Source organism: Ovis aries, chromosome 5 (genome assembly GCF_016772045.2).
Source record: "Ovis aries strain OAR_USU_Benz2616 breed Rambouillet chromosome 5, ARS-UI_Ramb_v3.0, whole genome shotgun sequence".
NCBI classification, from domain to species: domain Eukaryota; kingdom Metazoa; phylum Chordata; class Mammalia; order Artiodactyla; family Bovidae; genus Ovis; species Ovis aries.
The window spans coordinates 6,210,415-6,224,112 of record NC_056058.1 but is presented as its reverse complement, the minus strand read 5'-3'; the positions used below and the strand labels follow the sequence as shown (position 1 = coordinate 6,224,112).

Genomic DNA, 13,698 nt, shown 5'->3' with positions numbered 1-13,698 from the left:
CTTCTCCTGTAAATTGTTCATTGTCCCAGCCCACATATTTTCATTATTTGATTGGCCTCTTTATTGCAAGTAAATATCCTTCCAGGTGATGATGTCCGCCCCTGTGCATGGGGATGCCTAAGTGTCCTCAGGGCAGGCGCCAAGGAGGAGGAGCAGGGAGGGCTCCTCTGAAGAGGCAGGGAGCAGGCAAGGTGGGCCAGGCAGCAGCGGAACACTCCGAGGAGCAGAGGCAGGGCCAGAAGTCCGTGGGAAGTCGGCGGGCAGCCCCGGGAGAGGCCCAGGTGAACACGGTCACTTGGTGACCATGTGTGGAACTGACTTCTCCTCTATCGCGCCAAGGGCTAGCAGATTCTAGACTCGGGATTCACGAGGGACAACTGGGTATCCACAGTTAGACAGGAAAGTGAACCGATATCCATCCCAGGCAGAAAGGAGGGGAAGCAGCCTCCTAAACTGGGCTCCTCCCAGCCGGGCTCGGGCAGGGAAAGAACCCTTCCCAAACATGTCCCCATTCACACCTCAGGACACCCCAGGGCACATGCTGGCAAGCAAGGAGGGGACCCTCCTTACCACCAACCAAACCCCCCAGTTCTTATGTGGACCTCCCATCAGGAGAGGACCAAGAGCACGGGGGAAGCAGCAAGGCCTCCCTCTGGAGAGCCCCGCATCGAGTGCTAGGTCACGACTGCAGCCAGTCTAACCCACAACATTTGCTGCTCGACTCACAGTGAATGAGGAGGAGGAAGGGACACTGGATGCCCACAAGTGACAGGACCTAACTGACAGGACCAAGGGAGGGCGGCAGCCCTCAGAAGCAGCTGGGGTAAGAGTTGAGACCATCTAGTGCAGGATGTCCCCACGCCCTCAGCACACGTCTGAGAGCTGTTCTGCGGCTGGGTCACTGCCCTGCATCTGGACCCATGTGCAGAGGTGGGGCTAGCCCAAGGGGCAGATCCACCGCTTCTCAGCCTCCTCCTAGCAGTAATTCAGGGCATAGGTAGGTAAACCGCAGGCCCTGAATAATTACTGCCCTGTGGGGGATTTCCAGCCCTGATGTGAAACAAGGAACTGAGACTTCTTTGGCGTCTATCCGCTCACTGCTCCTTTTTCTCCACGCATCAACGGTTCCCACTCCACTCGAAATCCCCAACCTCTTGGCAGTGCAGCTAGACGTGTGCAGCCCTGGTGGCAAAGGGGAAACCCTGTACTCCCCAAGTTCAAGAACTGGTGAGACCCAACGGCAGTAGTAAGATAGTAAGTCATTTTGGCCTGACTCTCACAGGACCACTCCTTGTTGGGTTCCTGCAGGCACCAAAGTCTCTAGCTTCTCTTTCTTCAAACTCCACTTTACAGATAAGAAATCTGAGGGTCCAGAAAGGCAAAATAAGTCCAGTGCTCACCATGCAGCTGACGATGGAGAAGAGTGGCTTTACACTAGCCTGGTGCAGGGCCTGCCCACCATACAGAGCCCAGCTGGTACTGTACTGGGAGGGCTCCCAGACACCACCAGGCTGGTGATAGCCTCTCACCCACATACCCTCATCCACCTTCCACAGTGGGAAAACGGACAGGTTACAGAGTTCCTTGTAGCCACACAGGGTTGGCTTCGTGCCCAGAGCACCAACGGATGGTCTCTGGGCTGCCTCGGTCTCCCACCTAGGGTGCTCTAGAGCTGGAGAGATCTCCAACAGCAGGGCCTTCAGCCCATCCCCAGTGCTTGCCCTGAGCTGCAGACCACTTGATAAATGACAAAGGCACTGGAGTCTCCCTGCCAGGCCCTGGAAACGGCACACACCGAGGTGGGACTCACCCCGCCTGTCCAGCCAGCCTATGACCACACTGTGGCCCTGTATCTATGCAGCACAGCCCACACCAACTCCTTCAGGGGGCTTAAAGCCCACCAGGTCAGCAGTAAAAGCTAGCTCACTTTTAAACCAGCCATGTGGAAGTCACATTTTTTCTGTTGTTGTTGTTTTTTTTTTTTAAAGCAGAATAGTCTAGACTAGAATTTACAAAAACCAATTAGCTCAAAAGGCTTTGGAACTGTTCATCAGCAAGCAAGCTGTCCTTCCAAACCCAAACACGACACAGATGGCAACCAGAAGCAAGCAAACCTCGAGCTTTCCGACGTGCTGAGCACTCTAAGGTCATCCTCGGCTGAGTCACCATGCCCCGCCAGCCCCATGGCAGGTGTCAGTCGTGTCTGCCGAGGGTGTGCGCGCAGGTGAAAGGGCTTTGCCAGGCGAGTGTGTGTCTGTGATTTGGTCCCAGCCTCACTCTTCGGCCACAGCAAGTGGCTGATGAACTCCCCGCTTCTGATGAACTTTACACGTTCCCCAAACGGGTGCCGTTCTGTGACTCAAACTGCCTCTACCACAAGTCAGTTCAAGAGGTGAGCCTGGTGGTGACCAGCGTGTGTCCCACCCCGCCTCCCCGAGCGAGAAAAAGAAGTTGATGTGCTTTGAGTCTACCCCTCAGCTCTGCAAGGGGCAGCCTCCTGGCTCCGCTCTGCCTTGCTCTGTCCCACAGCCGGGCAGGCGCCAGGGGACCCTTCCTCAGGCAGATGCCCTGTCAGCGCCCTGCCTGGCTTTCAAAGGCGCCTCCCTCTGCCAGGACCCCATGGGAACCTCACACCCACAGGAGCTAAGTCACTCTCATTCACGACTGCTGACAGGAAGAGCGACACTGGGGCGGGGGCTGTGTCTCAGCCACAGTCACCAAGCTCACCACTTGCAAAAGCACAAAAGCACTTCCGCATCAGTGGTTTCCCTCTGCTCCCCGGGAGCGCCCACAGCTGGAGGGTGGCCGCTGCCTGCGTGGCCCTGCCTGCTGTACACTCACAGCCCGCAGAGCGCCCGTGGCCAGAGCAGCCGACTGCAGCTGCGACCTGGCCCACGCAGCTGGCAGAGAACACTGCCTGCGCCTCATGGGCCGCCCAGGGCCGCCCCCACGGACGGCGGCCAACCAGGGGGCTCTGTGAGAGGCTTGCGGAGGTGAGAGAGGCTTGCAGACAGAGCGGGGAAAGAGGGGGAGACCAGCGCTTCTCTCCACAGTGCTGGCCCTCAAGCCCTTCTCTCATTTGTCCCAGCAGCGCGTCCCAACAAAACCACAAGCTTCAACTCTCCTGACCTCTGAATCAGGTCAACGCACAATTCCTGTTGTAACTTGGCCCTTTCAGAGAGTGCAAGAGCTCTCAATGTGTCGTATCCGGGAGCTGGTTCATTCCTACACTTTGCAGTTGCAAAGTCAGAAAGCCCAGCAGAGTGTTTTCTACCTGCATCCATGCTCGCAAAAGGGTGCGGTTGTCAGTGCCTGTGACAACATACAGCACACCAGGTGGGTTCCTCCCTCCCAGCCGTGCTCTCGTGGAAACAGCCAGTAAGAATACCAGCTGTGTAAGATGAAACGTCCGATGCCCGTGGGAGGGGCACACACAGTGCTCGGCCCACATACACCCAGAATACCGGCAACCCAAAACGAGAACCAGCCAGCTTTTTAGGAAGCGATGGGGCCAGCCTCCAAGAGAAGGCTGAGTGAAGCTGCGAGGGGACGGCAGGGCACTCCCGCGCTGCAGTGAACCCTCCTGGCGCTTGGACTGGGCAAAGAAGCTGCCAGGCCGGACCTGGTTTCCAGTCCCGGCCCAACCAAGACGTGAATCAAGACCAGCCACCAACCCGAGCCCGGCTTTCCTTCCAGGAGCCAGGAAGCCTGCGCGGAATGTTGGGAAATCCACAGATCATTTGTAGACACTGAGGCACACTGACTACCCTCTGGGGAGACTGTGCCCACGGGGGTCAGGCCAAGGCGGCCCTGTCCACTGCCCACCAAGCCATTCTGTGGTTTCTAAGATCCTTTCAAGGGAGCGCAGTGCCCAATGTGGCGCCAACAGTCTGCCAGTCTGCTCACCTGGGCTGCTATGGGAGTCTTGAGAACAGGGGAGAGCCTAAAATTTCCCTCAACAAGGCACCAAACACAGGCCAGGGAGATAACAGGAAGGGCTGGTTATGGCCCAGCGCTGAGGCATGGGTAGAAACAGCCGAAGGCAAGGACAGAAGCAACAGGTGAGGCACTGCAACTGAGGCTGAACTGAGCAGCCAGGAACACCAAGGTGGCAACACCCAGCAGGCTCCGTTACGATATCCGAAGGACTATGGAGGAGAAAGCCAAGGCCATACCCCTTCTCAGAGGGGCTCAAGCCCAAACTAACCCCAGAACCTGAGGCTGCCAAGGCTTGGTGGGTGAAAGTGACCACATCCACCACTGACCACCAGGCTGCCTGGGGTAAGCAGTGAGAGTGAGTCACAGACATGGGACAGACACGCAGGGTCTGCCGGCCCTCACCTTCCTGGGTACTCCACACCATGTCTGTTCTGAGAGCAGAGTAACAGGAACTGCCAGTGCCACAGTGGATACGTCACTTGGCAAGTCACAGGTTAGGTATGGAGAAGCCCTCGTCTCCTTCCACAGAACAGGCTCTGAGATCTGCAAACTCACCAGGCCCTAAAGGTAACAGGGTTGGGTGCGCCTGTCCTACGTGATACGACAGCCATCAGGCAGGACACGGCCTAACGGGCTCACCACATACTCTGGGGCAGACAGCACGAGTGGACACTGCGCACGGAGGTGAGCAGAGCTCCGGGCCCCCCACCTAGCCACGAAGCGGGAGGGTGGCAGAAGTGTCCTACAGGCTCCTGGGAGGGAACAGCAGACACACATGAACACCCAGGACCTAGCCAGGTGGCTCCCCCACCTGCTGCCCTGAGCTTTGTGTGGAGCCAGAAGACCAGCAGTGGGTGTGGGGACTTTCTCAGTGGGCATGCCTGCAGCAGTGGAGGCATGCCTGCAACAGGCGCCGTGGAGAAAACCAAGGACATCATCATGTGGAGCAGGAAGGGAAGTCTGTGCACGGTATCAAACATCATGTGAGGATGAACATCCACACCCCAGGACCCAGCAAATCCTAGGGACCAACAGAAACCTGAGCGGACACGTGCCGAGAATGGTCAGGGCGGCCGTATTCAGAACAGTCCCATCTGAAAACCATCCACATGCCACCAACACTAAACAGACGATGACGTCATGATCCAGCGGTTCAATGTCAAATGAAGACAGTACTGCCACACAGAACATCAAAGACAGAACCTCAAAACAAGTCAAATGAAAAAACGTAGATAACAGGAGAATACGTCTGTTTTGGACTGGAAGCTCAAAAGCTGGCAAAATTTGTCCATGGTGACAGAAGTCAGGGGAGTTGGCGGTGGGGAGAGGCTAAGAGGGGGAAGAAGAATGGCTTCTGGGGAGAAGCTCTAGTCCATGACCTGGGTGGGAGTTACTGGGGTATGTTCACTTCACAAACATGCACTGAGATATAAACTTCAAACTTATGCACTTTTCTGGGTATATGCTATACTTTTAGGAAAAACTGGTCTGAGAAGCCATCCCATCCTAGAAACAGATGTCAGAGCTACTGGGGTTGAAGAGGCTGGAGAGGTACTGGCAAGCCAGCCCCTTGCCCCCCATATGGGGGGCAAAGACCCTCTGAGGGTCCCACAGAACAAGGTCTGAGAACGTGGACCAGGAGCCCAGGCTGCCTCTGGGATACCCAGCATGTGCTATGCTTTACAGCTCACAGAGAAAGGCGTCCACACTGCTCCCACCCTGGGCAGAGGCCAGTCTGGGGAAAGCAAGGGCGTTCTGAAGGCTCTACAGCAGGAGCACTGAGCAGGTCAGTGTTCCCAGGAAGAAGCAAGCTCTTAAGTTACTGGAGAGGCGGGCAGGCAGTGACCACTGCCTGGGCATCACCAGCTGGCACCCTGGGTGGGTGGGCCTCTGCCTCCTACCACTTAGGTTCTCTCCTAAGACCACAGACCTCCAGAGGAGGTGTTATGCCACTTCCCCAACGAGGAAGCCAAGGTGCCCGTTATATACCTGGCCACAGTTTCAATACTAACCTAACCTTCTAATCTTGTGCAGTTAGCCCATGTCTGCCTCCATGCAATGAGCCACCAGCAAGTCGTATTGATGCCAAGGGCAGGAACAGAAAGCTGGTTCAAGGGAGGACAGTGGAACAAATCAGATAGGGGAAATTCCGCATGCCTACACCAGGAATGAAGACAGAAAACAAAGACTAGAAGTTAAAGTGGGGAAGGCAGATTAACATTCAAAAATCAATGTAATCTGCCGTATTAAGAGGCCAAAAAGGAAAAGCCTATGATCATTTCAACAGATGTAGGGAAAAAAAAAACACCTGACAAAATTGAACATCCATTCCTGATGAAAACTCTCAGCAAGCCAGGAACAGAAGAGAACTTCTCAGCCCAGCAACACCCACAGCGAACATCACACCTGGTGGCAAAGAGCCGAATGCTTTCCCCCAGGAACAGGCACAAAACCAAGGATGTGTGCTCAGCAATTCCACTCATTTCTGTCAGGAGATTTCACCTAGTACAGTAAGGCAAGGGAAAGAAAAGGAAGAAAGAAAAAGAGAGAAGGAGGGAGGAAGAAAAATCCATCTAGATTGAAAAACGAGAGGTAAAGCTGTCTTTATTCATAAATAACAGAACATCTATATGGAAAATCTTATAAATTCTACAAAATAAGTGAGTTTAACAAGGCTGCAAGATATAAGTTCAATATAAAATTCTATGATATTTCTATACACAAGCAACAAACATTCAGAAACTGAAAAATTTAAAACCAATTCCATTTACAACAGCGATTAAAAGTATGAAGAACTTGCAGATAAATCTGACAAAAGACCTCAACACTGGAAACTACAGACCAGGGCTGAGAGACATTAAGGGGGCATCAGTTAATGGAAAGATTGCTGTTGTGTAGTTGCTAAGTCGTGCCTGACTCTTGTGACCCCCATGGACTGCAGCCTGCCAGGCTCTTCTGTCCATGGGATTTCCAAAACAAGAATACTGGGGTGGGCTGCCATTTCCTACTCCAGGGGATCTTCCTGACCCAGGGATCCAACACACGTCTCCAGCATCAGCAGGTGAATTATTTACCACTGAGCCACCAGTGAAGCCCAGTGGAAAGATATACCAGGATAATAGCTGGGAAGAGTTGATATTGTTAAGATGTCAGCTCTCCCCCAAACTGATCTATAGATTCAAAGATGGAATTCCAGCAGGGTCTTTGGGAGAGATTGACAACCTGATTCTAAAATTTATATGGAAACAAAGTTTCTAGAAAGGTAACAAACTTGGAAAAAAAGAAAACTGGAAGCCCATATTAGAAGTATGGTACTGGTGCAAAGACAAACTGAACAGATCAATGGAACAGAACAGTCCTTTAACAAACTCACACATGGGCAGCTAGCTGATTCTTAACAAAGATGGTAAGGCAATTCAGTAGTGAATGAATGATCTTTCAACAAACAATGCTGGAATAACTGGTAGCCATAGGCAAAAAACAACACAGAGAAAATATCAAACCCGTGACCTCTATCTCACAAAATACACAAAAATTAACAGAAAATAGATCATAAACCTTAGAGTTAAACTACAGAATGTCATCTTTTCTACAGAAGAAAACATAGGAGGAAAATCTTAGTGATCTTGGGTTTAAAAGGCAAAGACTTTAGTAATAACACACAAAAAACACAAACTACAGAGAAAACAAACAATTTCATCAAAATTGAAAATATTTGCTCTTCAAAAGATGACACTGCTATGAGAATGAAAAGGCAAGCCACAGACTGGGAGAAAAGATACACAAATCATGTATCTGAAAACAGACTCGTCTCTAGAATATATAAACACCTCTTTCAATTCAATAATTACACAAAGAACCCAAGGGGGGGAAATGGGCAAATGATGTGAACAGATATTCAAATCTTTCACCAAAGAGATATGCACAGCAAACACAAATACTTCAAGAGATACTCAACCTTATGAGTCATAGTGAAAGTCACTCAGTTGTGTCTGACTCTTTGCGACCCCATGGACTACACAGTCCATGGAATTCAAGCCAGATACAGGAGTGGGGAGCCTTCCCCTTCTCCAGGGGATCTTCCCAACCCAGGGATCGAACCCAGGTCTCCCGCATTGCAGGCGGATTCTTTACCAGCTGAGCCACAAGAGAAGCCCAAGAATAGCCTATCCCTTCTCCAGCAGATCTTCCTGACAAATTCAAATTAAAGCCATCACGAGATATCACTATATACCTATTGAAATAGCTAAAGTTAAAAAGACTGACCATACTAAGTCATCACCAAAGTGTGGGACAAGTGATACTCTCATACACTGCTGGTGGGGTGGCAGCATAAAATGGTATAATTACCTCGGAAGACATTCTGACAGATTAGTAAGCAACCCAAAAGTCCATCAACACATGTATGATAAATTGTAGGATACTCATGAAATGAAACATTACTTAGCAACAAAAAAGAACAAACTATTGATATACACAACATGCATGAATCTCAAAAGGAGGAGGAAAGAACAAACAGCCTAGATCAAAAAAAGAGTACATGAGTTTACGAAATTCTAGAAAAGGCAGATTGATCTCCACTGACAATAGATCAGCAGTTGTCTGGGGATGGGGGCGGGCTGAAGGGAAGGTTACAATGGGACAAGAAAGAACTTTTGGAAATATGTTTAACACCATGATTGTGGCGGTGATTTTTCAAGTGTATTCACAGATCAAAATATATCCAATTGGGTACTTTAAGTGTGCACAGTTTATTCTGTGTCAATTACACCTCAATAAATTTGTAAAATGACTATGGAGGCAGACGACAGATGCAACAGGTTCTAGAAAAAGGAGGAGAGGGCGGGAGGCAAGAGAACCTCTTTGTTGGAGGTTAGCTCCCCCTGGGGTGGAGGGGGCGGCATGAAGTCCCTTCTCCCTTCCGGAAAATGAAGAAGGCTGTCATGCCCAGGCCTCCCAGGGGTACCATAAGCCTGACAAAGGCACGTGTGTGTAATGCACTCCTCATAACAGACTGGGCTCCAGCCTGTGAGGCATCGTCCCAATCCATAGAGCTGCGCCGCCCCCCCTCCCCACCCATTCTGCTTGTCGGGCAACACCTGCGTCCCAACAGACCTTGGGACCGCACAGCCTAACCTGGGCCTGGAAGAGGGGTAGGACACACACTGGGCTGGAGTTGGATGGCAGTGTCTTACAGGCTGTGAAATGACAGGCTCACTAGCTCCCCGGGACTCAGCTTCAGGACACGTGCTCTCCTCAGCCTGCCTGTGAGGTTTTGTCATCCTTCAACTGGAGACCCTGGAGAGGGAGCCAAACTCCCATCCTCACATGGGAAAGGCCAGTGGCCACAAACATCTACAGAACGTCTTAGGTAAACAGCAGTCTGTTCTCTCAAACAGTCTGTGTGAGCGATCACCTATTTCCATCCTCCTGACAAGAAAACAGCCTCCGAGCATCTGACAGCTTCTTTCTCCCCCTCACTCTTCAGTTTTCTCCAATGTATTAAGCTCCTGAGCCTGAAAATGTCTGAAATCCTGCCTCCCCCTCCCCCTAGAGAGCTGAGCTAGCCCCTTACTGTTCTCAAGCGTGAGTGAATGAAGGACAGATAGATAAATCAAGTCCCATCTTACTGTCCTCATTGCTGGGCACCGCGTTAAGCCAATGTCATAAACATCTCAGGGGTCTCCCTCTGTAGCAAGCTGGGATCTGCAGTCACCAGCTTAACATCTGGAAAGCAAACAGGCCTTTCCGTTGCCAGCTGTCACCTGCACCAGCCACCCCACCAGGGTCATAGGGAATGGGGAGGCGACTCTCAGTGCTGCTCACACACAGCCCCATGGAAGACAAGGGAAAAAGCATCATGTCTGGGTGGCCAGCACAGGGAAGGCTGGGACAAGAGCAGCAGAAGGCTATGACCAGGGTGGCCATGTTTGGCCAGTAGGACCCAAAGGCTTTGGGGAGAGTCTTCTATTTTCAACACAGTGGTCCTAGAAGTTACCACAATGACAAAGATTTTTTTCCAAATTACCTTGGCCACCATGAAATGATTTCAAAGGATTACATAAGCAGGGGGAAGGAAAGCCAGGTGAGATTTTTGCGAAGGCAACATTAAAGCAATGGGGAAGTCAACCACACCATCCAGCGTGCTAATTCAGTGACGATCTGCGAGGTGGTAGCACTGCCTGACATGCAGCTGAACGGAAGGCTGCTGGTAGAAGATTAGGGCACAGGGGAGGACCTCGACGGCTCCCGAAGCCCTCTACTACCAAGAGCCAAAGGCTCCCGAAGCCCTCTACTACCAAGAGCCAAATCAACTGCTTCCTCCCAACCTTGCCTGAAGGGGACCCTTGGGAAAGCCTGACCACTCAACAGTCGTCCCCACTGGGCTGGGTGGACCCCATCAGCACCGTCTGCCTCACCCCAAACCACCTGCATCCCACAGGGGAAGGGTGGCAAAACTGATCCCGAGGATGAGCACCTGCCCCGGCTGAATGTCAGAGGACAGCCCTGCAGAGACATGGCATCCTGGCCACCAAACGTCCAAGGCAAGTTGGGGCCCAGCTCCAGAACAGCAGCTTTTCCTTGCTTTAAATGCACCAGGCAAAGAACACTGAGGAGAACTGGGAACACAGAAGACTTTGCTTTTTACTGTATTTCCCTCAGTATATCATTTTTCTATTATTATTTTCTCACTATTTTAAACCAATTTTTTTAAACTTCTTAAAAAATTTATTTCTTCCCTTTTCTGTAGTCACCATTACAGGTGGATACCAAACAGAAGTGACAAGGCAACTAGGTGAAGAAACAGCACAAGTTTTCACTAAAACTTACATTAACACTGAAACGGAAATTGAGAGAGCTCTACCTGGGCCTCCCAGGCGGCGCTAGCAATAAAGAACCTGCCTGCCAATGCAGGAGGCTGAAGAGACGCAGGTTCAGTCCCCAGGTTAGGGAAGGTCCCCTGGAGGAGGGCATGGCAGCCCACTCCAGTGTTCTTGCCTGGAGAATCCCATGGGCAGAGGAGTTTAGCGGGCTGCAGTCCATGGGGTTGCAAAGAGTCGGACATGATTGAGCATGCAGGCTGTCAATGCACCCAAACTGCTCTGCCCAGCTAAATTTTCACCAAAGTTGAGGACCTTTCAGCCCTGCCATGCCTCATCTCTCTGACCCTGGGCAGATCCTGACATCCCTCTACATTCAAGACCTCTACACCCTCCTCTCGGAGCTCTTCAAGGCACAGTCTCAGACCCTTTCCTCCTCTCACCGCACTTCTCCACTGCCTGAGTAGTCCCACCCCCAGGCAGCTCCACAGCTGCATCTGGGGCCCGGGCATCACCTCTGCATGCACTTAGAGGCACTTCTGCATCCGACAGGTACTGAGGCTTTCTAAGCACCACTGGCTGACTCCACTGCTCCCCACCCTGAGAAGTGGGCTAGGACCCTTGGTGCAAGCAAGCCTCCCTTTCTCTCACCTCCAAATTACCCCACTCACATTAGCCCCACTAGACATGTCTTTCTTTTTTTAAAATGTATTTATTTTTAATTGAAGGATAACTACTATACTATACTGTGTTGGTTTCTGCCATTCATCAACATGAATCCATCTGTCCCCTCCCTCTTGACCTCCCTCCCCATCCCATGCCTCTAGGTTTTTAGAGCACTGGGTTGAGCTCCCTGCGTCACAAAGCAAATTCCCACTGCCTATCTATTTTACACACGGTAATGTATGCTTCAATGCTACTCTCCCGATTTGCCCCACCCTCCCCTTCCCGCCATGTGTCCACAGTCTGTTCTCTGTGTCTGAGACTCCACTGCTGCCCTGCAAACAGGTTCATCAGTACCATCTTTCTAGATTCCATATCTATGCATTAATAGACAGTATTACTTTTCTCTTTCTTACTTACTCCACTCTGTATAATAGGCTCCAGGTTCATCCACCTCATTAGAATTGACCCAAATACATTCCTTTTTATGGCTGAGTAATGTGTGTGCCACAGCTTCTTTATCCATTCATCTGTCGACAGACATCCTGGGTTGCTTCCATGTCCTAGTTACTGCAGATAGTGCTGGGATAAATACTGGAGTACCCGTGTCATTTTCAAATATGGTTTCCTCAGGATATATGCCCAGTAGTGGGATCGTTGGGTCATATGGTAGTTTTATTCCTAGTTCTTAAATGAATCTCCATACTGGCTGTATCAATTCACATTCCCGCCAACGATGCAAGAAGGCCTCCTTTCCTCTGCACCCTCTCCAGCATCTGCTTGATGATGGCGTTCTGACTAGTGCAAGGCAATATCTCACTGTATTTTGATTTGCATTTCTCTAATCGTGAGTGATGCTGAGCATCTTTTCATGTGTTTATTAGCCATCTGTACGTCTTCCTTGGAGAAATGTTCATTTAGGTTTTCTGCCCACTTTTTGACTGGGTTGTTTGTTTTTCTGATATTGAGTTGTATGAGCTACTTCTGCATTTTGGAAATTAATCCTTTGTCAGTTGTTTCATTTGCTATTATTTCCCCCCATTCTCAGGGTTGTCTTTTCACCTTGTTTATAGTTTCCTTTGCTGTGCAAAAGCTTTCAAGTTTAATTAGGTCCCACTTGTTTTTGTGTTTATTTCCATTATTCTAAGAGGTGGGTCATAGAGGATTTTGCTGTGATTTATGTCAAGTAGTGTATTGCCTCTAAGAGCTTTATAGTTTCTGGCCTTTCATTTAACTCTTTAATCCATTTTGAGTTTATTTTTGTGTATGGTGTGAGGAGGTGCTCTAGTTTCATTCTTTTACATGGAACTGTCCAGTTTTCCTAGCACCACTTACTGAAAAGGCTGTCTTTTCTCCACTGTATAATCTAAGGCATGTCTTCTTTGGATCCTGATTCCAACCCAGATACGGTGGACCTGAGCTCACCTCCTAGCCAACTTGTGACAGCTGCTTTGTCTGAGCATGCCTATATCCAGCCCCATAACTTTTTACACAGACTGACCAGGCTCAGTGATGGTGCCCAAGCGCCTCACCCTCAGTTCTGGAGTTTTTCTCCACCCACTCTGGTCTTCCTTTCCTCTGAGAACATCTTCTAGGCCACTACCTTCATCACTCTTGAACCCCAACAGCCCCAGGAGGCAGATAAGAACAATATGGCTCAGGTCTGACCTCAGAGGCCAAGTTCTGCCTTAGCCCCTCAAGCCCCAACCAGCCTGAGCCATGGCAATGTTTCTCTGGGTGACTTTCCTGCTCTTATCCAGAGTCTGCAACAATTATGTAGTTGAAACTGCATCACAGATACTGGTTTGTTTTTTTTTCCATTGAACACGTCTTCCTGTTGCTACATACTCTTCATAATGATCTTAAAAGCTAAACGTCCCATTAATGCATCATAATTTCCTTGACTTTCTCCACTGCTGGGCATCCCATCTCCTTCTGGGTTCTCCTACTGCAACCAATGTTGTAATGCTCATCTTCACAACTTCCTTATCTCATTTTTCCCTCAGAAATAAATTCAGGTGTTCAACTCTGCCCTAGGGGGCCAAATACTTTTATGGTGACTGGTACTGCCTCAACTGGCTTTCACGCTCACCCGGGCAATGCAACGACTCCACCACAAAGAGGAGGAAGAAAGCAGAGCCAAGTCTGCTGCGCCTGCACGGGGCCCTGACGCGGGCCGGCAGACTGGACTCGGGTGTCACGGCTGTTATCTTCTCCTGCCTTGTCACCTATTCCACGACTCCACCAGCAGGAAGGGAGAGAGCACTCTGCCCGG

General features: G+C 50.5%; 1 protein-coding gene across 2 annotated transcripts in view; it reads right to left on the bottom strand.

Moving 5' to 3' along the window:
* MED26 (mediator complex subunit 26) overlaps positions 1–13,698 on the bottom strand; it is a 39,985-nt gene that overhangs the window by 6,321 nt on the left and 19,966 nt on the right. Inside the window, exon 1 of one of the 2 annotated variants that reach the window (XM_042249719.2) lies at positions 2,115–13,698. This exon is cut by the window's right edge and continues 19,966 nt beyond it. The exons of the other annotated variant lie outside the window; for it this stretch is intronic. The gene's annotated coding sequence lies outside the window, so the exon portion shown is untranslated. The remainder of the gene's footprint in view (positions 1–2,114) is intronic. 2 annotated transcript variants of the gene reach the window in all.